We start from the raw sequence: 24,856 nt of genomic DNA, 5'->3' as shown, positions 1-24,856 counted from the left end.
AAAAGAAAGAAAAGAAAAGAAAAAAAACCTCCTTGGGAGCCAGATTTGGTGAGGCACAACCTGAAATCTCAGCACAGGTGGAAGTATTAGGTTCTAGAGTTCACCTTCAAACCCAGTACAGATCCAGGGGTGGGCCTGCAGGGCTTACCAAATCCCTTAGATCCAGGCTTTGACTCCAAGAGCCATATACCTCCTTTAGAATCTGTTTGGATCCAGATGATGAAACCCTTTGGTTTCTGTTTTCAGGGAAGGGAGTTTGCAATTCTGGATTGCACTTACTAGCAGAAAGGTGAAATCTGTTCAGAGAGTGTAGAGAAATCTAATGAAAGTCATCAACAGGGAAGTGCTACAAAGTCACTTAAATCCTTAGTGTGTTTGAGAAACTAGTCAGGTTCCTGACCCTCTCTGCCATCCACCTCCCTGGGTCTGCATTCTCTCCCAAGGAAGTGTGTGAAAAGTGTTAAGAGCTAATAAAACATTCTGTCTTACTTTGTAAAGTGCCAGACATTGATTCTGTTCAAAACACCGTTGGTGGTGACTTCTTGTTCCACTCTCTTTGCCAGTCACTCAAACGGAAAACACTGTGGGAAGATAAAGGATGGGGATGGTGAAGGAAGGATAGAAGGGGGATGTTCCTGGCTGGAGTAGTCTATTTCAGAGCACAAGAGAAGTCGGGATGGCAGTTTTCATATTTATTGCATAAAAGAAGCACACATGATATAGAGAACTGAAACATTCCTGTCCTCACTATCCCATCCATTTCATTTGGATCTTTCCAGGAAATACTGCACTCTGCTCAGCTCAAGAATCAGATCAGACTCAGCTTCTATTCATGTGGGAATGAGGCAGGAAGGGGCAGACCAGGAGAGGCTGAAAGGGGGAATGTTTGATGGAGGAGAAGGGTAACTACCTAAAAATCAATTGGATGAATACACAGGCAAAATTAGTAAGTCCATTTCTCTAAACATGAGAGCTCTAACAAACATAGTGATTTAGTTAGATATGTTTATGCTTGTACACCCAGTCAGAATGAAAAAGTAAACACCATTGGAAATTTCCTTTCTTCCTAAGTCTAACCTTAACCACATGTCATCAGTGTTGAGACAAATAGTTTCTATGACAAGGAATTGCTCAATTGATCTGTATACACTATGAATTCCCTGATGAGAATTACACAATTAATCTGTATACACTATGAGTTCCCTGGTCTGGTAGTCCAGTATTTACTTCAAAGTATACTTTGCTTCTTCCAAAAGGCTGACTTCACAGAGGTGGTAAGGCAGGGAGGACATGGAAAATAACATTTGTTTTTTCTGAAAGAAGAAAACTATGTTGGAGAAAAATTAATGAATGAAAGTAGAAAACTACATTGGAGAAAAGTCAATGACTGGATAAGAATCTGGTCTTAGAATTTGGGAAAACATATAGTTAGTTTTCTAGTGAAAACACCAGGAACTCATTTTATGCTACATATTTTAATTCAAAACAAGCATGTATTATTTCAAAGAAGATTAAGTCATGAGGATGTCAGATATTTATTAAACATCTACAGCTTAGAGCTGGACATTCCTCCTATCAGTTGGTGAATGTGTAGTAAAACTTGATTAATATTAGCGTCAGAAATATCTAATATGGAATGTTAACCTACTGCTGGGGGCAGAGGACTCTAACATAATCTGAAAGGGTTATAAAATCTTTTAAAAACTCTTCTAGAACATATTACCTACCTGAATTTTGTCTCATTTTCTAGTATGAAGAACAGAATGTAAACTTATAATAATGCCTGGAATACTTACTACTCTGGATAGTGATACGAGAGTGAAAAGATTGTAAGAGTCAGACAACTAGAGCATCTGCTGTGAGATATTGTCTTCTATATATGACAAGGAGATGTACCCATGAAAATTTGAAGATGTGGTCACCTAAAGACCCTCACAGTGACAACACCAGTTGATAATTCAAGGCCCTACCCCTAGGTGAAAATCTACAAGTAGTTTATGGCTGCTTAAGGAGAGACAACCAGCCATTTTTGGGGATGAGTCCCCTGATAATCTTAAACACATGTACCTATGAGAAATAACAAATGAATTTAGTAGATATCACACACACACACACATACACACACACACACACACACACACACACAGGCACACACACAAGTATGTAATAATGAGGAAGAGCTTATGAATTTGAGAAGAACTGGAGGTCATGGAAAGCACTGGAGTCTGGAGAGGTGGGGTGGAAATGTTATAAGCAAAATATTCATGTATGAAATTCTCAAAGTCAACATAAACGTAAATAAAATTTGATGGCTATAAAAAGAACTGAGTTAACATTGTAGGAGGATGGTTGGTGGGTAGACTTTAGGACATTTGATAAGGCCCTGCTTGCAAGAGAGACCTGGGAATCACCAGGAAAGGGAGTTCATAGATCATAATAACATCCCTTTGCTGAAACAGTCCTGACAATGTTAGAGAACCTTCTGGTATTCTTGAAACCTGTTCCTGGAAGAAGAGAGTAAAACGAATCCCTCCAGTCTCTGCAATGTCAGAATCTCTCAGAAAAAGGACTCAATCTTTGACTGGATGAAAAGCCAATAACCCGGAGAACCAGTAAAGTCTTTCTTATCTTCAGAACCTTCTAACAGAGTGACAAAGCTTCACAAACAGGAACAACCTTTGGCTATTTTGTCATCAATGAAACTAGTTGATCTCAATAATGGAAAGTAAAAACACTTCCAGTGACCCAAGATATTAATGCTTCTACGAAATGCCTTTGTAAGACCCTTAGATTCTTACCTCTAGAACTGTTTTGTTCTGAGATATGCTCTGACTGCAGAAAAGTATAATTGGATAAAAGTATAATTTGGATGCTGATGATGCTGAAAGCAAGCAGATTTGGGAAGTGATGTGCTTCTTTTACAGCAGAAGTTTACTTTCTCTTTCTTAGATGGTAGAGGTGGAGTAGGGGATGCCTGCAGGTGTTCTGCCAGAATTAGCCAGGAAGCTTTAACCAGTCCCAGGGCATTGACAGTACAGAGTGTCAGCCTTTGCATTTTAACTTCTGCATCAAACCATCTTGGGTTTGTTCCTGTGTGTGTGTGTGTGTGTGTGTGTGTGTGTGTAGATCAGCGGGGTCAAGAGTGATGTCCTCTGTAATCTGTTTTATTTTTAGGCAGCATCTCACACAGAACTTGAGCCTGCAAATTTGTTTAGAGTGTGAGAGAGTAGTCAGCACAAGGAATCCTTCTGTTTCTACCTCTGTGGGGCTGGGATTCCAGGTATACACTGCCATACTTGGCTGCTTTCAAATGGATTCTAGCCATCCAAACTCAGGTTCTGTGCTCACATGGTAAGCATTTTACTGGTTTGGTTCTTCTCAACCCCTTGGGTGCATCTCTTAAAACAATTCAGAGTCTGGAGGCCAAGTTCAGGTGTCCCATCTCAATTTGTGTAGAGTTGAAGATATCAGTAGCATTTTAAACAAGTTTGGGAGATTATTTTGCACATCCTACAATTGTAAGGAAAAGAATGTTACAAATCATAATGGGAAATCCCTTTCTCTGGTACAGGCCACATTTTATTTGTTTCTGTTTGGATTCTTTTGAACATGGTCCAGTCTAGCCTGGAACTCACTATGTAGTTCACACTAGCTTTGAACTCTCAGACACTTTGTCACATCAATCCTCCTAGAGTTGTAACTATAGGCAAGAGCCACATCACTCAGCCATTCTTCATCCATACAATTGCAAAGACTGTAGCTGGTCTGGGAGTGACTCATGCACAAGCTGGAGGACCTGAGCTCCATATCCAGTCACCATATAGACAGCCAGGAGTATTGGCTTGCACTCCAAACCTGAGGATGCAGAGGCAGAAGGCTCCTGGAGCTCACTGGCTTGCCACAATAGCCAAATCTGTGAGCTTTAGGTCTCAGTGAAAGAACTTGTCTCAAAATACAAGGTGGACTTCACTTGAGGTTGACTTTCTGTGTTCCACACATGCATATGCACACACTCATACCCACACCTGTGTACTTGCCCACATCTGGATATATATACAAACAAAGTAGGTCATGTGTCCCTAAAATAGTATAGAAGTGTTTTTGTTGGTGTGCGAAGATAAAAGCACATTGCAGAGTCATACAACAGTCAACATCTATTGCTACAGAAAAAACAAACCTTTGTGATTTATCCACTTAATGGAGATATATGTGGGTACTTTTTATTAAATCTCATATGGAATCTAGAAAGACCACAATGGTTACCACAATTTTTAGTGGTTATCTGTAGGCGTTGGAGAAAAAGTTCTTGCATCCTTGTTTAAATGTGTTTTTCTGTTCTTAATACAATTGTCATAGACTGTTTTGATTTTTAAAGTTATATATGGTATGAATACAGAGACTGTCTCTAAAAATAAATGGTTTTGTTTTTATTTTTAAAAAATGAGTTCTTTTGTGCTAAGATGACAGAAAACTTAGTTTATATTATGAAATCTCAAACTAGCAAGCTGCAGGGAAAATAGTCTTTGTGCTTGTGGGAAACCCTAGGGAAAAAGCCAGGATTTGGGTGATATCCCTGGCTACAAGTGTGGAGCATAGACTTGCTGGATCCCATTATCACATGAAGGCCTTAACTTTTCCTAGACATCATATCTCACAAGAGATGGAAACAATCGTTCTAAATTTAACCAATTGGAAAACAGGAAGAAACTTAGACAGTCCATTGTATAAAGGAATGGTCACCCACAAAAGACACAAAGGTCCATTTTCTTATGGAATTGCCCACAATGGAAACTTCTCAAGGCACAGAGAGTATTCCTGCCATGAGCCTTTAAGTTATCCTGGGAAGTTTAATTCTCTAAACTCTAAAAGAATGAGCCCGTTGCTTTTAGACTTGGGTTCCTGTGGTAGAAGCAACCAACAATATGGGGGTGGCCTTTATAGCTGCAGAAGATGACGGGGATTGTGGTAGGCTCACTGTGGCTATGGTGTGATCTACATCTGCGATTGTATGGAAGCTCAGACACTGTGGATCTAAACCAATGCCCCCTGGAGATAACAATACATATAGGGATCTCTCCTGGCTCTGACTTCATCTCGTTCCAGCTTTAAAAGCCATCCTTAGAATTGCCCCACCCCCCATTAAATTGCCTCAAGTGGAGCCATTCTGAGTTGCTCCATGTCCAACATGCCAACACCTTCTAAGATCCTCCTCTTAAAAGCTTTCAATTCCTGTATTTTCGTTGGGTTACATGGTGTCTCTTAGAAAGCCCCTCTCTTGTACCATCACACATGTACAATGAACTGCGAACTAAAAGTTGTTAATCCTGAGCTGATCGGAGGAAGCTTGGTGAAGAAAGTAAGCTGAAGAAGGATTTGGAACAGGAGAGCATGTCCAGGAGAAAGGGATTCTAGGGTAAGAAAACCAATATTAGCTTGAGCACAGAGAGAGGCAAGGAGGCTCCGTGTGTAGGAGCCATGTGCTTGCTTTAATAGAGAACATTAGTGGACAGTGCGTGCTTTTGCCTTTATTACTGTTCTATTTCTTTTTCATATTTTTATGTCTCCAAGCAGTTGCCTGGCCAAGTGGTTCTTGACCAACTCATTGGCTTTCTCTTGTTCCTACTTTGAGGTCAGGCTGTGAGGACTAATCTTCACCTTCTCAGCTGAACTCACCTTGATCTCTGTTAATCACCTGTCCTTCCTCATGTTTGGTCTTTGGAGCTGGTTGCTCACTTATAGTTTTTCATAACTTTGTCTTTGAGTTACAATTCTAAATACCTGGACGAGAGTGAATTCAAGGCCCAACACAACACAGGTGGCTTCACACTACACTCTCTTGGCTCATTTCTGTTCAGAGTTGACCTAGCAGGATTCTCAGGTCTTCTAGTATGTTGTTTTGGAGTGAATGTCATAGCTGAGGACCAGGTCAATTTCTTATCCCCACAGTGCACTCTTTCTCCTGTGTGTGTGTGTGTGTGTGTGTGTGTGTGTGTGTGTTGCATTTATATGAGTATGTGAATTCATGAGGGATCAAGAGGTCTTCTTCTATTATTCTTGACCATGTTACCATGAGACAAGAGTTTCTCACTAAACTGGAAGCTGGACATTATGCTTAGCCAGTTGGATAGCTAGCTCCTGGGCTTCACCTGTCACTGTTCCCCCACAGCTGTGGTTATAAGCATGAACAGCCACCAACAGGCTTTTTATACAGGTGCTGGCCATTCAAACTCAGATCCTCATTTTTGCAGACTAAATGGTCTTACCCCCACACTCCCCAACTCAGCAGCCCCAACCATGACAGTGTAATGTGTTTGGTGGCTTATTCCATACAGTGGACATTTAAACATTTTCAATAGCTGCTAATTTAGTCTATGTTGTGAATAGAATTATTTTTCATTAGGATAAATAGGATAAATTAACATTAAAATTTCTTTTAGAAAGTTAATGTTAAGAGATCTAAGAATAAGCCACAGATACATGCTCAACCATAGATAAAGAAATTATGTTACTCTAACTCAATGGCAATATTTAGAGTAATGATCATTATAAAGCCTCAAGAAACAAAAAAAAATTACCATAAGCCCAGAGAGAAGTTCAGTGATGTTGTTATCCATAAATTATAATTAGTGACATTTTAGAGCAGCAGTTATCAATGAGACAGTGGACAAAGGAGAAAATGGCTGTTATATCAGAGTGATGAGTTTGGTATCTATTCAGTTTAGTGAAAATTATTTTAACATGATTTTGCATAATATTGAAAGGTAACCAAATTTTAAAAAGAAGTGTAAGTGGTAGTTGACACATCTCTCAGGGAACAGTTCTGCAGAGCAAACCTACTTCCGTCTCTGTCTTCATTGTTAGATTCTGCCTATTATTCAGTATCTCAGATTTCTTTGCCCTTGTAAACTATAATAAAAATGATTGATAAGATGGAGATTTGATCCCAAATTGATACTTTCTTTGGTTGTTCCCTGGGAGAACTGTTTTTAGTCAAAGGCAGTCAAGGAGTGAAGATATGGCCTAAGGAATTGGCTTGAACTCAGTCCTCCATGAAGGGTTTTGCTGGAAATGGGCAGAAGTAGTTTGTACCTGCTGGTTGATGGTGATTGACAGGGATGCTGTTTGTTGTGAGGTACAAGAAGAGTGGCAGAAGCCAGCCTCCTCACATGTGTACTTATTGACACTTGTGTAATATGTTTGACATTCTTTGACTTGGGGAAACTGATTTTTGTCCTTTACCCCATCTTTCCACACATGACTAAAACAACAACATTTGGGGCAGGAGAGATGGTGGTTAAAGTCCTTGATGACTAGGGTTCAATTAATTCCTAGTACTCACATCAGAGCTCATAGCTGCCTGTGAGTCCAGCTCCAGAGCATACAGCGCCATCTCCTGTTTGCCTCAGGCACCTGCACCCAGAATGTAGAATACACACAGAGATCCACATGTACACACAGAAATGAAAAAAAAAACATACAATCAACCTAAAAAACAAAAACAAAAAAGGAAAAATACAATAAGCAACAGTATGGAGTTTCTATGACTCCGAAAGAAAAAAAGTGTTAACTTATGTACAACTCTGTCTCATTGTGAGATATCATCCAAAAAAGCAGAAAAATAACATCCAGAAACTGAAATAGGCAAAGACCTTTACAGGAATTGCAGCCATTTAACAATGGCATTTAAAACAAATCAAGGGAAGTGGAGTGTGAAATCAAACTCCACTCTTTTGCTTCCAAGTCCCTGGATCCACAAGAGGCAGGCACATCTGTTTCTACACACATCTGGATGTTCACCATCTTCCCCTCTACCTTTAGACTGACACACACAAAGCTACAGGGACAACCTACCCTCCAACAGCCTTTCCTACTTGTGTAAACCATAGAATATTAAGCCCTACATCTTTCAGATGAGCGGTTGAAATGGACAGTTTTAAGGCTTATGCTTCCCACAGGAAGTCCCAATGCACCGTGGACAGATGCTTTCGATTTTGTGGGACACAGTGGGCCTTTAATGTCTTCAGCTTTGAGGGATGTTAAATTCCAAGATTCCTTCACTATCCTAAAGAAACAGTAATAAAACATGCTTCAGGATTCAATTTGTGCATTTTCAGAGGCAGAGATGGATGAACTCTTTGGGGGAAGGCAAGATGTGACCCAAACTTTCACCTGACAAAAATGACTCCAAATTTAAACTTTTGTTAAAGTTCAAAATATGGAAGAGTAGAAACTTTCTTCCTTAAAATACCTTCTACTTTTAGATTATCCACCACCATCTTGTGTTTGTGGTGGATAATAGAAATAGGAGATTTGGATTAAGATGGAGATGCTGGAGTCTATGTTCACTAGCGTTGGTCACCAATAGAGTCAAGTAAATGTTTTAGTCCATCTCTGAGGCCTTGGAGTCTGTATTTCGCTATAAGAATGCATTTGGCTAATGAATTTCTGTCGCAGTTTCTTTTTCAATGCCAAGGTCTTGCTCATCCTGAACAGAGACTCAGCCCAATCCTTTGTCTTAATTCTGTGTTCCAAATCAAAGCTTCAAAATATCTACACACACTCCTTGACATTTTTTTTCTCTAAGACAGTTCTTCCTGTCCTTGGAATTGACTGGATGTAAACTTGAGCAGGGTTTGGATACAACACTGTCAAGAGCATCAGTAAAACTCTGCATGGTTTTCTCTTAAGGTCTTTGAATAGTAAGTCATTAATTCATTTTCATCATTCCTGTTGGAATAGTCTGTTGGCAAGATACTGAACTATAAGGCAACTGGCCTAGATTCTAGGTTCTTTCAGTGACTTTGGAATATATTACAGGCTATATACCCTTTCAAGGGAATTTGTTCATACAATACTCTCATTGAGATAAGACCCAAGTGATGGCCAGTCACAAGGGAAGCAAGCTGTCATAGCAGAAAGCATACCAGCTGGCATCAAGATCAGAGGTCGGTTTCTAGCCAGGTGTGTTTGAATCTAGACAAACTAACTTCTGAACCAATTCTTTCTCTTTGTAAAAGTGAGACAGGAGTGTCTTCACTTCTTTATAAATTGCTTTCACATACAGTCAGCCAGTGTGTGTTAGCTATGTTCTGCTGCATTCTGGTGGACTAAGTGTGCCAGACATCAATGGAAATAAGAACTCATTCCCAAACAGTTAGTACATATTTTTACAAGAAAACTTGAGCTTAATTCAAGAAAGACCTTGACTCTCTTGACTGTGCTTTAATATTTCCTTTCTTGATGCTTTGGCAACGAAGAATTCAGAGTGTGGTCAGAAACAATGGAGATAAGAAAGAACATGGAGCCAAGAAGTGGAAGAGAGACAGTCTTCAGGGAAGGGTGGTTTCACTGACCAAGTGGTCCATGGGTCACTACGGGAGGAGAGGATAACTGAATACTTACTAAGCCAGAGAGGCCAATGTTGTGTTCTATGGTTAGCGTCAAGATAGGCGGGAATGTACAACACTCTAGTAGTCTTAAAAGTAATGACTTTATTAAGCTGAGGGAAGGGTGTGGGTGAAGATGAGTGATTCACTTTTAGTAAAAGAAGACAGTGCTCAATGTAGGCAGGATCAGAGAGATGGAGATGGAATACTAGTATCTTCCTCAAAGAATTCGATTTTAAGATGAGAACCATAGAAAATCTTTGCCGTCTCAATGAAACACTGAGTAAGCATGTAATCGGTTCTGTAGAAAAGGTTTTGACAGAGGGGTCTAAGGCATTGCTCAACCTAAATGTGAATTCTATATTGTTTCTTTCCTTGGTTACTTGATTGCTTCTTGGGATCTCAGTATAGCAGAAGCTAGCCTAGTGTTCACCATGAATCTTGGGTGAGATCTATGCTTCTTACACAAGCTAAGTGCTACTATGCTATGCCATTATAGACATAACCTTTATATACAGCTTAAATTCCTCTATATTTTAAAAACTTAAATGAATTTGCCTTGGAAAGCCTGTGACAGCTCCAGGGCACACACCAGTGTCCTTCTCTTACACTGGTTCTCAATATCTCTAAGTGTTCTTAAATCTCTATTAATATTTTCCTAATAAACACCAACTATGCTTGAAAATAGATATTAAAGGTGTCTACTCACTGTCTGGGACCAATAACATACTTTCAGCAGTTCTTATAACTTGATGATTAATCTGCAAAAAGTAAATTTTAATGAGCTATGTTGTGATTATGAGGAAGTTCAATAAATTATTCTCTGTACTTTTCTAAAATCTTGAAATACTTCAGCTGCTTATATATGAAAAGGGAAGAAAGGAAATGATGGGAACAAAGGACATACATGGTTTTACAAGTTCAGATCATCCCACTGGGGCAGTATTCCAGTAACGGGGTTTGAGTAACTTTGGCCTGAAAGAGAGGTCAGGCTGCTTTCCCCAGGAATCTCTGAACTGAGTGGGAATGCAGGTGATGTGATGGAAATGTTAAAGGCTTCACCCATAATGCTCTGCTCCTTTATTTCCCCATATTGACTAGAACAAAATAAATCTACATGCCCATAATTCCATGAAACATCTGTTTCTTGTGGCTGCACAAGGCCTAAAAATATGTAACATATGTTGATGTTGCAGTGAGAAACAGACCTATAAAAAACTCTAGGGACCCTCAGCTATATCTCCTTGAAAGCTTGTGCCTCTGCCTGTGCTTGTCAGTGCTTAGAAAGATAATGCTGGTGACAGAGGTTATAGGTGTCACCATCTCTACCCAGCTGGACTTTTGGATCTTTTTCTCTGGGTTTCTCAAGAGACTACCAAGGAGCCTACAGTCTAGACAGGCAGCGTGATTCCCAACGGGATTCCTCCAACCAAGATTTCATTGTTCTTTGAGTGGTTGTTTGCAGGAAACACACAGTAACTACTTTATTGCTGCCCATACCTTTTTTCTTTAGCTCAGAAACTCTTAGCTCACCAACCTCTGCACCTCATAAATGGTGTGTCATGTTCTCCACTGGCTGAATCACCAAAAACAGTAATAATGAAAACCACATCCCTGTAGGGGTTTGTTGGATATTTAACTCCCTCACTGGTCATAATTCTTACAAAAGTCAGGGGCTATGCTTTCAGGTAGGGCTGAGTCTATCTACTCTGGGTACACATTCTACTTTTGTATCACAGCGGTATTTTATGTTTTCTGTAAAAAATTATGTATTTATTTTTATTTTATGTGTATGAGTGTTTGTTATGTTTGTGTACCACATATATGCCTAGTACCCGAACAGGCCAGAAGAGGGTGTTGGATCCCCTGGATTTGGAGTTACAGATGGAGTTAGCCACCATGGGACCATGGGAACTGAACACAGGTCCTCTGCAAATGTAACAAGTGGTTGTAACCACAGAGCCATTTTCAGCCCCCAAACAAATTTTCTATTGAGTTACTATACTCTGAAAACCTTCCCATTTTATTTATTTATTTATTTATTTATTTATTTAAAGATTATAGCTTGAACACTTAGATAGCAATTGCAAAGAAAAGACTGGAAATGTGTTCTGGCAGAATTTTCCCTACTGAATGAATGAGACAGTGGATTAACTGGAATGTATGTCCATATAACATTGGCATATACTTTCATGTTTTAGACTTTAGCTGACACTTCAGTCTTTAAAAATTGCCATCTTTCATTGCATTTAAGGACTAACACTATTTGACATTGGGGAGAGAGGAGTTGTTTAACATTTCCAAAGCAGATTTTTAGTTATTATCTATTTCCTTATATGTTAAATAAACTTTGATCTAGTTAATGGACAATTTTTGTCAGAGATTCAAATTAGGTATGGGGAGATATTTTGTCCATCTCTTCATACCTCCCATTGCCAAATGCAGGCTTATTCATTTGTTTTCAGTTCCATACAAGACTTGAGTTTCTCAAGCATGGGGGCCACTGGCTAAACTTGAACTATTCTATGAAAAGAAGAGTGTGCTCAGTGAAAATGGTATTTTGTTGGTGCCATGAGAAATGAACACAAGTCCAACATGTTAAGACATTCCAAAATCACTGTCTCCTAAAATGTGGGTGACCTTGTCCAGATCTGCTCACGAGCTCTCATGATTACAGTCAAGGTGGCTTACTGAGCTTTAACTTAGACTTATTGAGGTAAGTTTGCTTGCCTGACAACTGATTTTGTGAAGGTCAGTTTCATGGGGCTGAAAGACCAAGGACTTTACTTCAACAATGATTTTCCTGAAGGTGTCTAGTTACTTATGGACGTTGGGTTCTTTTGTGGGTTCTCATATCTAGCAACAGAGGATGGAGAACCTACAATTTATAAATGAATCTCTGTTGCTTCTCCTCTCTAGACTTGTTGCTTCTATTCCTCCTGATATATGGCTCTCAATCCAGCAGGAGGAAGTTCTTTACTTATAGAAAATCACATGATTATTTAAACTCATGCAGATGAGCTATGATAATCTGCATAATCAATATCTACAACCTGAACTACATTGGATTACTTGGTCCATGAGACAAAGCGTAGTTACAACTGTCTGAAATTAGGAAGTAGGAATTTTAGAATGGGATGCGCTTTTTCCCAGTATGGTGGGGGATGTTTTATCTTGCATTGTGTGGGCATCAGGAAAGGACTGGAAAGAAACAGACTGTTTTCTTATACTAGAACTTTCTCAGATAAGAGAAAGTTCTAACTGGTAATGGAGTATCCTGTGGAGGGTCTCATGGCAGTACATTAAGAGGAGCCACTAGCAAACACTAAGATAATCAGCCTGTGACATCTAAATAACCTGGCAGTGCTTTCTGTTAATAATACATGCTGGCTAGATTTTATGTCATTTGGGAAGAGGGATCTTAAGTTGAGAAAATACTCCCACCACATTGGCCTGCAGACAAGCCTATGGATCATTTTCTTGATTAAAGATTGGTATGGGTGGAACCAAATGGTATAAGAAAGCAGAACCTGAGCTTAGGAGGAATTAGTACAGGGTTCAACAGTCTTGCTATTCACAGTGACAGACAATCCTTTTCCCTGTTCTGTTACTTGTCTAGCATCCTGCAGGACCTAAGTTCTTACTGTTCATACCTACTTGTGTAGGTATATGGATATGACAGGTCACATGAGGAACCAGACCTGAAAATTACCCATAAACTACTAGATCGTATATGTTGTTAATTCAGGGCATTTCACTTCACTCCTAAATAATATGTACTCATGCAAAAGCTGGCACAGTGTCGTGGTACTAGGTGGGTGGTCCTAGATAGTATAACAAACCAGGCTAAGCAAACCATAAGGAGCAAGCCAAGAGGCAACATTCTTCCATGACCTATGCATTTGTTCCTGCCTCCATATTTCTGCTTTGAGGTTTTGCCCTGACTTCCTTGAATTATGAAATACAATCTGTAAGCTGAAACAAATCCTTTCTTCCTCAATTTGCTTTTGGTTATGGTGTTTTCTCACAATACTAGGAAAGCATATAAGGAAGAGTGCCCCTTTTAAAAAGATGGTGTTGAGTTCAATCAGGCTTACTTTCTCAGAGCTTAAGAATGGTTTTAATCAGTAGAAGTTTGTGAAATCTTAGTAAATGGTGAGTACTGGTTTTTAGTTTTAATGGAGTGTTTATGATTCAACAAAAGTTATTTGTAGTGTTGCTTTGAAAATGGTGCTTGTGGTAGATAGCTTCGTCAACTTGACACAACCTAGAATTACTCTCATGGAAAGAGTCTTAACGAGGGATTGCCTACATGGAGTTGACCTGTGGGTATGTCTATTAGGGAATTGGTTTACTTAGGTTGACTAATGGGGGAAGTTCCAGCCCACTGTGGATAGTACCAACCCCTAGGCAAGAGTTCATATACCATGGGACTTCACTTCAGTTCACAACAATATCATGAGGCAATGGAAAAGGAATTTTTAATTTCCTCATGATGAAGTTGATATACCCAAAGGATTAAGGTCTTGTCTTAAAGTCACATGAATGTCAAATACAATTGTTCTGATTGACACTCAACATCAATGGCCATGTGATTGCCTGCCATCCCCCACTGGGTGATGCTGGAGTAAACCAAGCAGCTCCCTGTAAGAAGTCATTAGAACGATCTTTATCTCATGAGTTGCTGAAGAGGTAGGGAGTTCCAGAAGATCCTCTGCAGAATCCACTAGTTCCTTACGCACTTGTAAAGTTTTGAGATTTTTATTCCTTCCAGGTACTATATAAGATATGGAATCCAGATGAATTTTGTTACTAGGCACATTTGGGACACTGGGGGTTAATATACTTCTGTTCCTCTTGCCTGTACATCTTGCTTCACAACAGTGAGCACATTCCCTTCCTCCAGTAACCTTCTCCTCCCTGCTGGAGAGAGGTTCAGCTGCACTGAGATTAGCCAAGAGCTAAATGCAGGCTGATAGGCCAACCAGAGTGATAAGACTGTTGATTCCATGGAAGCTTGAGGATCTTTCTATCTTTTCCAGACCCCATACAGCTAAAGGTGGTGGTGATGAGAGGTTGCCTTGTGTTATACAAACAGATCACTCCAGTAACTCCCACTTAGCCTACAGTTAATTGAAAAGCTTGTGCTCAGGGGTGGGGGGCATTTCTGACTTCTTAAGCCTGCTATCTGGGAGCTGCCTTTTCTATTCAACCTAGTGGTTCTCCTATGTTTGTTTTGGTGGTTACACAACCAGGTTAATTTCTGTCAGTCTGTTAGAAAATACCCCATTTCTCACAGAACTCCATGGGTGCCGTCCATCGGGGGAAATGTCTTACATTTGTCTTTCTGTTTCTGTAGGCAGGCGCCCTGATAAGATATGAGGCTGATGAAATCCAGTTCCTTTCCACATAGGAAGATGTTGAGAAAGAAAGAAAGAAAGAAAGAGAGAGAGAGAGAGAGAGAGAGAGAGAGAGAGAGAGAGAGAGAGAGAGGAAGGAAGGAAGGAAGGAAGGAAGGAAGGAAGGAAGGAAGGAAGGAAGGAAGAAAAAAGGCTTTAAAGAACTCTTTACTCCAAAGATTTTTCTCAGAAAACTATACTGTTTTATTTATTTATTTATTTATTTATTTACTTATTTTAAGTATTTGTTGCTTAGGATTCTTGGCTTTTGTGGTGATGGTGTAGGAGGTTGTATGAAACAAACTAAAGCTAGTAGCATCTTAATTTACAAGACAGAGTTCCACCTTTATCAGCATTGTGAAGAGGAGCCTAGAGACTGCTATCCTGAAACTTCCATGGTGATCTGCCACAACATGAACATTTCCAAGAGTAGATAAGCTGGGGAAAGTGCAGGAGCTCCACACTAGGACAGCCAGGGGGCCCATGAAAGTATCAACACTCTCCTCTATCAGCCACTAACAGTTTCTATGATGCCTTCCATTACTATCCTGCCCTGTCCTGTATTATCCTGTTGTGTTTCCCAAGTGCCACACGATCTTCCTGGACCCCACTCCTATTCCAAGAGTCTTCCTGGACTCACCTATCTCTCAGCCATTAGTCTCCACAGGTGTCAACTATTCTGAATGTTGTTTGAATCAGATCATCCCCTTCCAACTTCCTCTTGACAGAGGAAGAGAGCTCTTGGACCTGACCATTTTATTAGCCCACATATTGCAAGAGTCAAGAGTCCCTGTGGAGGGTAATATGCCTAGTGCTCCCCAGTGAGTCTGATTGATACGATGCAAGATGGAGGGGCAAAATTCCTAGATGATACTACATGTCAAGAGTTGATGGGTTTAGGTGAGGGTACAATCTAGTTTAGACATGAAAATAGAGTTTTAAACACCTCAGAGACTGTTCTGTATGTGTGAGGTACACAGACATAAGCAGAGAGGGGTGGGGGAGGCAACTGAGGAGAAACCATGCTCTTCTTGTCTGTAGGTGTCAGCTCAAAAGCAGAGTGGCTCGAGGGAAACAAAAGCATGTGATTAAATCTTAGAATGGCCATCCTTTAGCAGAGTTCTCCTCACAGCATCTTTGCGGCCCTGAGCCTCAGCATGACCCACCTATAAGGTAATGAAAGCCTCCTTTGGGTTGACACAGGCTGTGGGGAGGCTTTATAGAGGTGCTGTTTTTAGAACCTGGTACACGTTCTTGCAGAGAGAATCACTTTCAAGCATCACCTGTCAATAAAAAAAGCCAATGGCCAATGAGGTGAGGCAGGAAATATGAGGTGGGACACTGGCAGGAAGAGAGAGGATTTGGGAAATAGTGAGCGACTGAAAGGATACATGCAGGGAGAGATTCTGGGACAGATTTGAGTGAGATACTGGGGGAGACAACGTGTAGGGAGAAGCAGACCAGAACTGAGGAGAGGTAACCAATTAAGTGGTAGATATAGAATAGTTTAAATGGGTCAAATAAGTTACAAACCAGTGAGGGATAAGTCAAAGCTTGTGGCCTAGGCATTTAATAATAAATACTTAGTCTCAGAGTCATCCTTTGGGGGAGCAAAGACTGGGGAAAATTGAGTTAATTTTTTTTTTTTAAGTTCCAACTGGTGTCAGTCAATTTTCTCTCTCAATTTTCTTTCATTAACCTTTAACGTGTAAGTGGACTGGCCATAGTCTACGTGGAAAAACGATCGGGAAGCTAACACAAAGCAATTGGTCTCAGGGTCTAATCCAAACAGACAGATACACAGGACAGATAACAGAGTGGGAAGTCTAAGGGCTAAAACATCAGAATGTAATGTGTGGATTTGAGGGCAAACAAAATAAAGGAAAAAGCGGCAGTGCTCTGTTGTTTACTTTAGAGGGTCGCTTAGACCATCACGTCACAGCTATCGGTGCAGTGTTGTTTTGGTTCACGGGGAAACTAGGGATTGTGTCTTCAGGATCAAATTTTTCTTAATAATATTGAAGAAGAACCCACTAATAAATTTTACTAACACAGGTTATTCAGAAAAGAAAGAAAGAATGCATATCTGTTTTTAGGAACAGCTGTAGAGGAGTTTGGATCCAAAGACAGCCTGCCTCCTAGACCTGGGTAGAGACAGCTTTCCACGAGAGAGCTCTGCTTCTATTAATAATGTGTATAAGGGAAAACTAGAGATGAGCCCAGCCCTGCCCCTGCCCCTGCTCCCACAACCACAGCTTGCTGTAGCAGAGCTGATACAGCAACTGGGATTTAAGTGTAACTTGAACTCAGAGTTCTTACAAGTGAGATGAAAACTGCCATTTAAGGGTTTTCAATGGCACCAAGTGGATTAGCTCTGCTCTGGAGACAGGCGTCTTTTCACAATCCCTGGGAACCATGTCTGTTTCCTGGAGGGCAGAGTGGATGCACGCAAAGTCAATTAAAGAGCTAACTGCATAAAAGACAGTGCTGTGAGACGATTCAGGCCACATTTGCCAAGCGACTCTGGCTCTACTTATCGGGATTTTTCTCTGAGAAGCAGGAGTGAGACTAACAATTTGAAATTGGAATCTGAACATCAAGGGTTGGGGTTGGGGGAGCAGTAACTAGATCAAATGCCTGACTCCTAAGGAGCAGGGAATTTTATACCCACCATAGATACTTCATGAATAAGATTTTAATCTGAACTGAACCTTTATTATTTTAAAAATGAAGACCTTTCCATTTACAGAGTAAATGAGATAGAGACTACGTGTGTGTGTGTGTGTGTGTGTGTGTGTGTGTGTGTGTGGTGTGGAACATGGTGTGCAGTGTGTGGTATGGAGTATGCATTGCGTGGTGTGCAGTGTGTGGTATGCAGTGTGTGGTGTACAGTGTGTGGTGTGGTGTGCAGTGTGTGGTACGTGGTGTGCATTGCATGGTGTGCAGTGTGTGGTGTGCATTGCATGATGTGCAGTGTGGTGTACAGTGTGTGGTGTGCATTGCTTGGTGTGCAGTATGTAGTGTGCATTGGATGATGTGGAGTGAATGGTGTGCAGTGCGTGGTGTGCAGTGTGTGGTGTGCAGTGTGTTGTGTGAAATGTGTGGTGTGCAGTGTACATTGCATGTTGTGTGGTGTGAAATGTGTGATATGCATTGCATGGTGTGTAGTGTGTGATGTGCATTGCTTGGTGTGTGGTGTGTGGTGTGCATTGCTTGGTATATAGTGTGTGGTGTGCATTGCTTGGTGTGCAGTGTGTGGTGTGCAGTGTGTGGTGTGCAGTGCATGATGTACATTGCTTGGTGTGCAGTGTGTAGTGCATGGTGTGCATTGCATGGTGTGCAGTATGTGGTGTGAAGTATGTGGTGTACAGTGTGGTGTGCAGTATGTGGTGTGCAGTGTGGTGTGCAGTGTGTGGTGTGCAGTGTGTAAGAGCCTGGTGTGCAGTGTGTGGTTTGCAGGGTGTAGTGCATGGTGTGCATTGCATGGTATGCAATGTGTGGTTTGCAGTGTGTAGTGCATGGTATTTAGTGTGTGGTGTACAGTGTGCATTGTATGGTGTGCAGTGTGTGGTGTGCAGCATGAGCATGTGGTACAGCAGCGTGCAGTGAGCAGTGTGGTATGTGATGTTCGGTGTGGGTGTTGATAACCATAGGTATTCCTGTCCAGTGTCATCTCTCCACATTCACCTTTTACAAATGTCAAGCAATGATAGATATCTTTGCTGTCAGTGGGGAGAGCCTTACTGGCTTCCAAGAATGGAAGTTGTAACAGAATACTCTGGAGCACATATGACATCTTCCTGAGGCATTAGGCCATAAAAATTTGGAAGGACCTTGGGAGTGAGGTAGATCCTAGATCCAACTAACCTCAGGGTTCCTGAGATAGAAGCACTGTCAACATTCAGCAAGCAAGTACCTGAGACCTCAGACACTGTATACCTTCACTGAAGTTGCACCTAGTGGGAGGGACTTGAATTCTCCCTGGCTGTGTGACCCTAGAGCCTGGGAACTTGTGGAGTGCTTCCCTCAGTCACACTGACCTATCTACAATTGGTTCTGGGAACTCTCGGACCAATAACTTTGATCCTAAACATCTTACAAGGCCCATGTGTTGCAGGCTGGTTCTTTAGCTTGGCACCATTGGAACGTGACAAAAAAAAATCTTTGAGGACTTCGTGGGGATTTTAGGATTTTAGGGGCATGTTCTTGAAGTTGATGGAATGATGCCAATCTCTTCTTTTCCACATCCCGGCATGAAGTAAAATTTCCTGATGTAAAGTAAACAGTTAGACTGCTTGTTTCTATCATGATGTGTCCTCTTGCCACAGGCACAAAGGTGGCAGGAACAACGATGGACTGGAACTTCCAACACTGTGAACTCAAGTAAACTGTTACTCTTCATAAGATAGCCCTCTCAGGAATATTGTTACAGTACCAGGGAATTCATGAATGCACTGGGCATAAAGGAACAACCCCGATACGGAACGTACAGCAAACCTGGTGGAGTGCCTGGACTCTTTGATCCATTCATTTATATGTGCTGTGAGAAGCTTTACTTACATCCTTAACACAGAACTTAATAATATAGAGCTGGGGATATGGCTCAGTTGGTAAAGTGCCTGCCAGGCAAGCACGAGGACATGAGTTCAGATCCCCAGAGTGTATGTAAAAGGACACATGTGGTTGAGTCTGAGGAGTTGTAGTCAAAAGGATTTCTGGAGTTTTACAGTAAGTTAGTTTAGCTGAGTTAGCAATCTCCATGTCCAATAGAGAGCCTGTCTCTACAAGCAAGATGAGTGGGCCCAATAAGATGGGCACAGTGAATACAGGTACTTGCCGCACAATGACACAGACACACAGGTCTGACAAGCTACGTTCAACCCCAAGAACCCAGGTGGAAAGGTGGAAAGAGAACCAGTTTCATCTCCAAAAGGTTATCCTTGTATGCCCATCTACACACACGCACATGCACATGCACACGCACACACTCATGCAAGTACTCATATATGCCCGCACACACATGCCTAAACACACACCCTTTTTCCATAATGCCTAGTAATAAAAATTAGCATATGAAAATTTTGGTAAGATGTATTTAATTCTGATGAAATGTTTTGCAAAAAGCCTAGGGATTTGGAGGGTAGATGATAGTAGCTTTAGGCAGAAGATCTCGCCTCTAGTTTTGGCTTTTCCTTGTAGCATCATTTAGGTCTACACAACTCCACAGGTACTAGGACCCCAGTATCGTGCTTGAAAAGTGAGGACAATACACTTGTTCTATTTAATAGCTACTATGAGGACATTAGGAAACATGCCAGGTTAATGTAAGACATATTTTACAGCAATTAGTTAGTTCTCTGTTATAGCAAAAAGGATACCTAAGATAAACAACTTAGAAGGAAGAAAGATTTGTTTTGGCTCACAGTTTGGAGATTCTAGGCCTAGTCTGTGGTCTTGTGCTTTGGGGCCTAGGCAGGACAGTGTATCACAGAACAACTGCTGCTCCAGAAGATGCTCACAGACCGGCAGCTATGAGGCAAAGGAAAAACAGGTAATCTCCATCTAAGCCACAACCTACAAATACCCTAGGACCCCACCATGAGGTCATAGCTACAAACATGACACTTCCTAGTCGCACCAAGCTAGGACTAAGTCTTCAATATTTGAAGAACAAATTATAGCATACTGAAAAGTTGCTTTCTTTTTACTTTTTACACTGGTATACAAGAGAGTTGGTGCCTTATACTTGCTTATATAATTCTCACGAGTTGGGAAGTAAAGAAATTTGCATAAGACAAAATGGTCCCAGTCTTCTGGGACTGCTGGCAGATTCTGCCCTGAAACTCTATCCATACTAAGTCAGTGCCATGGAAACAAGCTATCATCATGGTTACCACTGGCACCAGTGGATCAAAACAACCCACACGACAGTGGGTATGCTCTTCAAGGAGGGACTGCTTTCAAACACCGCATACACATATGAGAACAGTTTAAATACCGAGGAGCATCACACCGAGACAGTACCAGACTGTTACTGATTCATAACCCTGAAAATTCAACTTTTCATTTTCAATTTTCAATTTTTCATTTCATTTGGTAAAAGCAGAAATTCCCTCTGCATTTGGCTTCTCCAGGCTGGTTTCCTGGTATTTGATCTCATTTCTAATCACTTTCAATGTGTGTGTATGTGTGTGTGTGTGTGTGTGTGTGTGTGTGTGTTGTATGCATACATGCACATGTCCATTTACAGAGTCCAGGAGAGGATGCTGATTTTCCTGCTCTATTAGTTCCTGCCTTACTCCCTTGAAACAGGGTTTCTCATTGAACCAGGAACTAGGATGGATGACAACCCATAAGCTCCAGTGAGCCTCTGTTCTCCACCCTCCTCAGCTTTGGGGTTCTAGGCATGCATGGTCAAGCCCATTGGTTTGCATGGATACTGGAGAACTCAGCTTCTTGCTCAGCAGCTGGTCTTATCCACTGAGCCATTCCCATAGCCCACTAGTTGTAGAATTAATGGCCACTTCATTGCTGGAGTTAGCAGAAGTTTTCTTCCTCTGTTAACTCTAGTTCTCTGCCTTCAGTGCCACCAACACTGAAATATTTTTCTTATGTACGTGGAGGAGTGAAGGGGTGAGGACAGCTACAGCCGTACTCAAGGTTGTATTATGAAAATCTTGTCATCTTTATTGCCATGTCTTTGTGTCAACATGCCCAGGATCATAGCCGTAATTATCCTTGGTAACTGCACACAGTTCTTTCTAGTGCAGCAAATTCCTTGTCTATAAAAGTCTCATGAAGAGATGTGTGTGAACACAGCAACTGTTACTATCGCTGGCTTAAGGCAAAGATGGAATACTTTCTAGTTAAACGGCCCCATCTAAAATGCTGGCTAAGCACAGTTCAACCCTCAAGAACTCAGGATTCGGCATTACTTTGCTGCAGAAGCTAGGTGTGGTCCCCGTGATAGTAAATCTTGTCAACTTGACTGGATCTGGGATTAACCAGGAGAGAAGCTCTAGGACAAACCCGTGAGACTGTCTTTTTCAGGTTGCTTGAAGTGGGCCGGCCCATCTTAAAAAAAGGGAAGTGCCCCACCCCACAAAATAAAAGGCAGTGCAAGAAGAGAAGGTGTCTCAGTCACTGTTCTATTCCTATGAAGAGATGCAGTGACCCAGGCACCTTATAGAAGAAAGCATTTAATTGGGGGATTGCTTACAGTTTTAAGCTGCTAAGTCCCCAGCCTCTCCACAGCACAAAAAAGCTATGGACAAAGCTGTATTATGTAAACCAAGCTAATAATCTCCGTTTGATCTGTGTCCATTCTACAGGTTCTGTTCTCTAGGGAACCGTAACATACACTCTGGTTACCCTGAGTGGAAGGACAGTCCATGTCCCCATGAATTCCAGGATCTACTTTCTTCCCTCCCTCAGGGCTGGTCACCTTTGTGACTGAACAGACTTTCTCAATCTTGTATCTCATGGTCTCAAGATATTTCCAAGGTAGGAACAGGGTCTTTGAGTTGTCATTAGCATTGCAAACATCTTCCTTGTATTCTGGAAATTGGATGTTAGCACTGGGGGAGCTCACAGAGGTGAATTCATATGTGCAGCAGACTTTCCTGAAGTGTTGGTTTTGTGGCAAGATGAAAGACATATCACTCATCACAGGGCACTGAGTGGAATTTCCAAAGCCATTCCGGGTCTCTTTTCAGCCCATTCAATCCTATGGGTTCCCAAGGCAGTGCTCTCCAGTATTGCCTGAAATTGCTGCTCTGCCATGAGTCTATCATATGCACTCTCCATCATTCGAATTTTGTTTTTAATTCCATGATGAATGTGCTTGTGGATTTGAATCTTGGCTCCCCAGGGCCTGCCAAGGGTTTCTATTTGTGGAAAATGAAAAGCTTCTGTAATCCAAGGGTTAGGTAAAAGTTTTTCTTGAGAAATGCACAAGCTTCTACTCTGCAATCTTTCTTTAAATGTGTGACTGGCAGAAATGACTGAGCGGTTGTGTGCAAAGGAGTGACGAGCTCTTGTACTTAGGAACCCACAACCTCTTCTGTCATCTGCAGAAGACTGCACAGGACTGGTGCGAGATCAAGCTAGTCAAAATTCCAGCATGGTAGGAGAGGGGATTCCAAGGCCCCACCCCTAGCTGAGGAGCTATTAATAGTTGTTAGCTCCTATGGTAGAGTCACTTTTTATTGGGGTGTAGTGACTGGGAGGTTCCCCATGCTCCTGTGGATAGTCCCATACCCATGTGTATATAGACATAATGAATTGGACAATTTAAAATGAGGACATAAGGTGCTGGCTTGGTTTTTGTCATCTTGACATAAGCGAGTGTTGTCTGAGAGGAAAGAACCTCAAACTTTGCAAAATGCCTGAACAATATTGGGCACGGATGGGCAAGCTGTGGTGCATTTTCTTGATTAAAGATTGCTGTGGAAAGAGACCAGTAATTGTGAGTGATGCTACTGTGGTCCTGGGTTGTTGAAGAAAGGAAACTGACTAGGAGGAGAAAGTCAGTTTGTAGACTTCTCCAAGGTCTCTGCTTCAATTCTTGCCTCCAAGTTCCTGCCTTCAGCTCTTCCTCATTCCCTCAGTGATTGGATGCAACCTGAGAGTTATAGACTGAAGTAAACCATTTCTTCTTCAACTTACTTCTGATCATGGTATTTTATTACCATAATAGGAACCCTAACTACAATAACATTGGGAGGGAGATGCCTTGGAGGTGTGAGAGAGGTGGAGGGAGTCAATATATAAGCAAGATGTACATGTTTATGTGTATGAAAATTTGAAGGGTAAATAAATATATTACTAAAAATAGGTCACATAGCTTGATGAAATGGGCCACTGGAGACTCTGAGTATGACTCTGAGTGAGACATACTCATACCAGTTTCGGGGTATTAATGAAATCTGGCATACAGGTGGAGTTTCCTAGGTGTGCCCAGGCTGGACTCCAGAGAAGTAGCTCTTGGGGGACTTGCCAGAACTCCCTGACCTCAATGCCTTGATCCCCATTTGTCACACATTGCTTTATAGCCTACAGACTTGGATGGTGTATATATATAGATAGATATATGTCTATCTATCTATCTATCTATCTATCTATCTATCTATCTATCTATTCATCCATCCATACTATAGTGTTTGGACCAACAGTTAATGTTAAATAGCAATTAAATTACCAGGCAGCTTGCTGTCCTATGTCAGTCTAGGAAAGAAACTAAGAAACTTGTTTTACTTAAGGATATTTTTATTTACATTTCTTTAAACTGTTGGAAAACTCTTAATTTTCATGGAAAATAGAATAATATCCTTGAAGGAAATTGATGCCCATATTGCCTTTAATTTTTTCTACCTCTGTGCTCTGAACGCAAATTGAGATTTTCTATAAAATCATTAAATTGGACGGTAAAGTAAGGTAGTCAATGATTCAACTTGAGGCAAAATTGTAATATAAAATCAGATGACTATAAGGTTATGATAATTATAGATGAATGTGGAAAATAACCAAGTCATGGTGTATAATATTTCAAACTTCCAGAAAATTCCACACACCTCATTCCAGCTGACTCCAACCCCTCTGTAAATAAGCACTGCTTGACATCATAAACAATCTGCCTATTCTCCAACTTTGTAAAACATGATTGTATATCATGTGCTCTTTTACACCTGTCCACCTTTACCCTGCAGTGTTTTGAGATTTATTACTGTATTTATTTTATTACTTACTACACAATATTCCTGTCTGGGTTTTGTTACTTATTTTCTTGTTGATGGCTGGGTTGGTCTGTTTATTTTTGTTGTTGTTGTTGTTGTTGTTTTATTATTATGAAGAAAGCTTTTATAAATATAAACACTAGTATACAAACCTTCATTTGAATTTCTGTAGGTGAAATCATTGGCCCGGAGTACTTGTGTTGTTCAACTTAGTAAAAGCTGCCAGCAATGACTAGAGCTCTCTGCTCACACACTACCCAACCAGAGCTCTCCCTGCTCACACACTACCCAACCAGAGCTCTCTGCTCACACACTACCCAACCAGAGCTCTCTGCTC

This window comes from Grammomys surdaster, unplaced genomic scaffold (genome assembly GCF_004785775.1).
Source record: "Grammomys surdaster isolate TR1022 unplaced genomic scaffold, NIH_TR_1.0 130, whole genome shotgun sequence".
NCBI lineage: Eukaryota > Metazoa > Chordata > Mammalia > Rodentia > Muridae > Grammomys > Grammomys surdaster.
The sequence above is the reverse complement of the archived record's forward strand: the minus strand, read 5'-3'. Positions refer to the sequence as shown.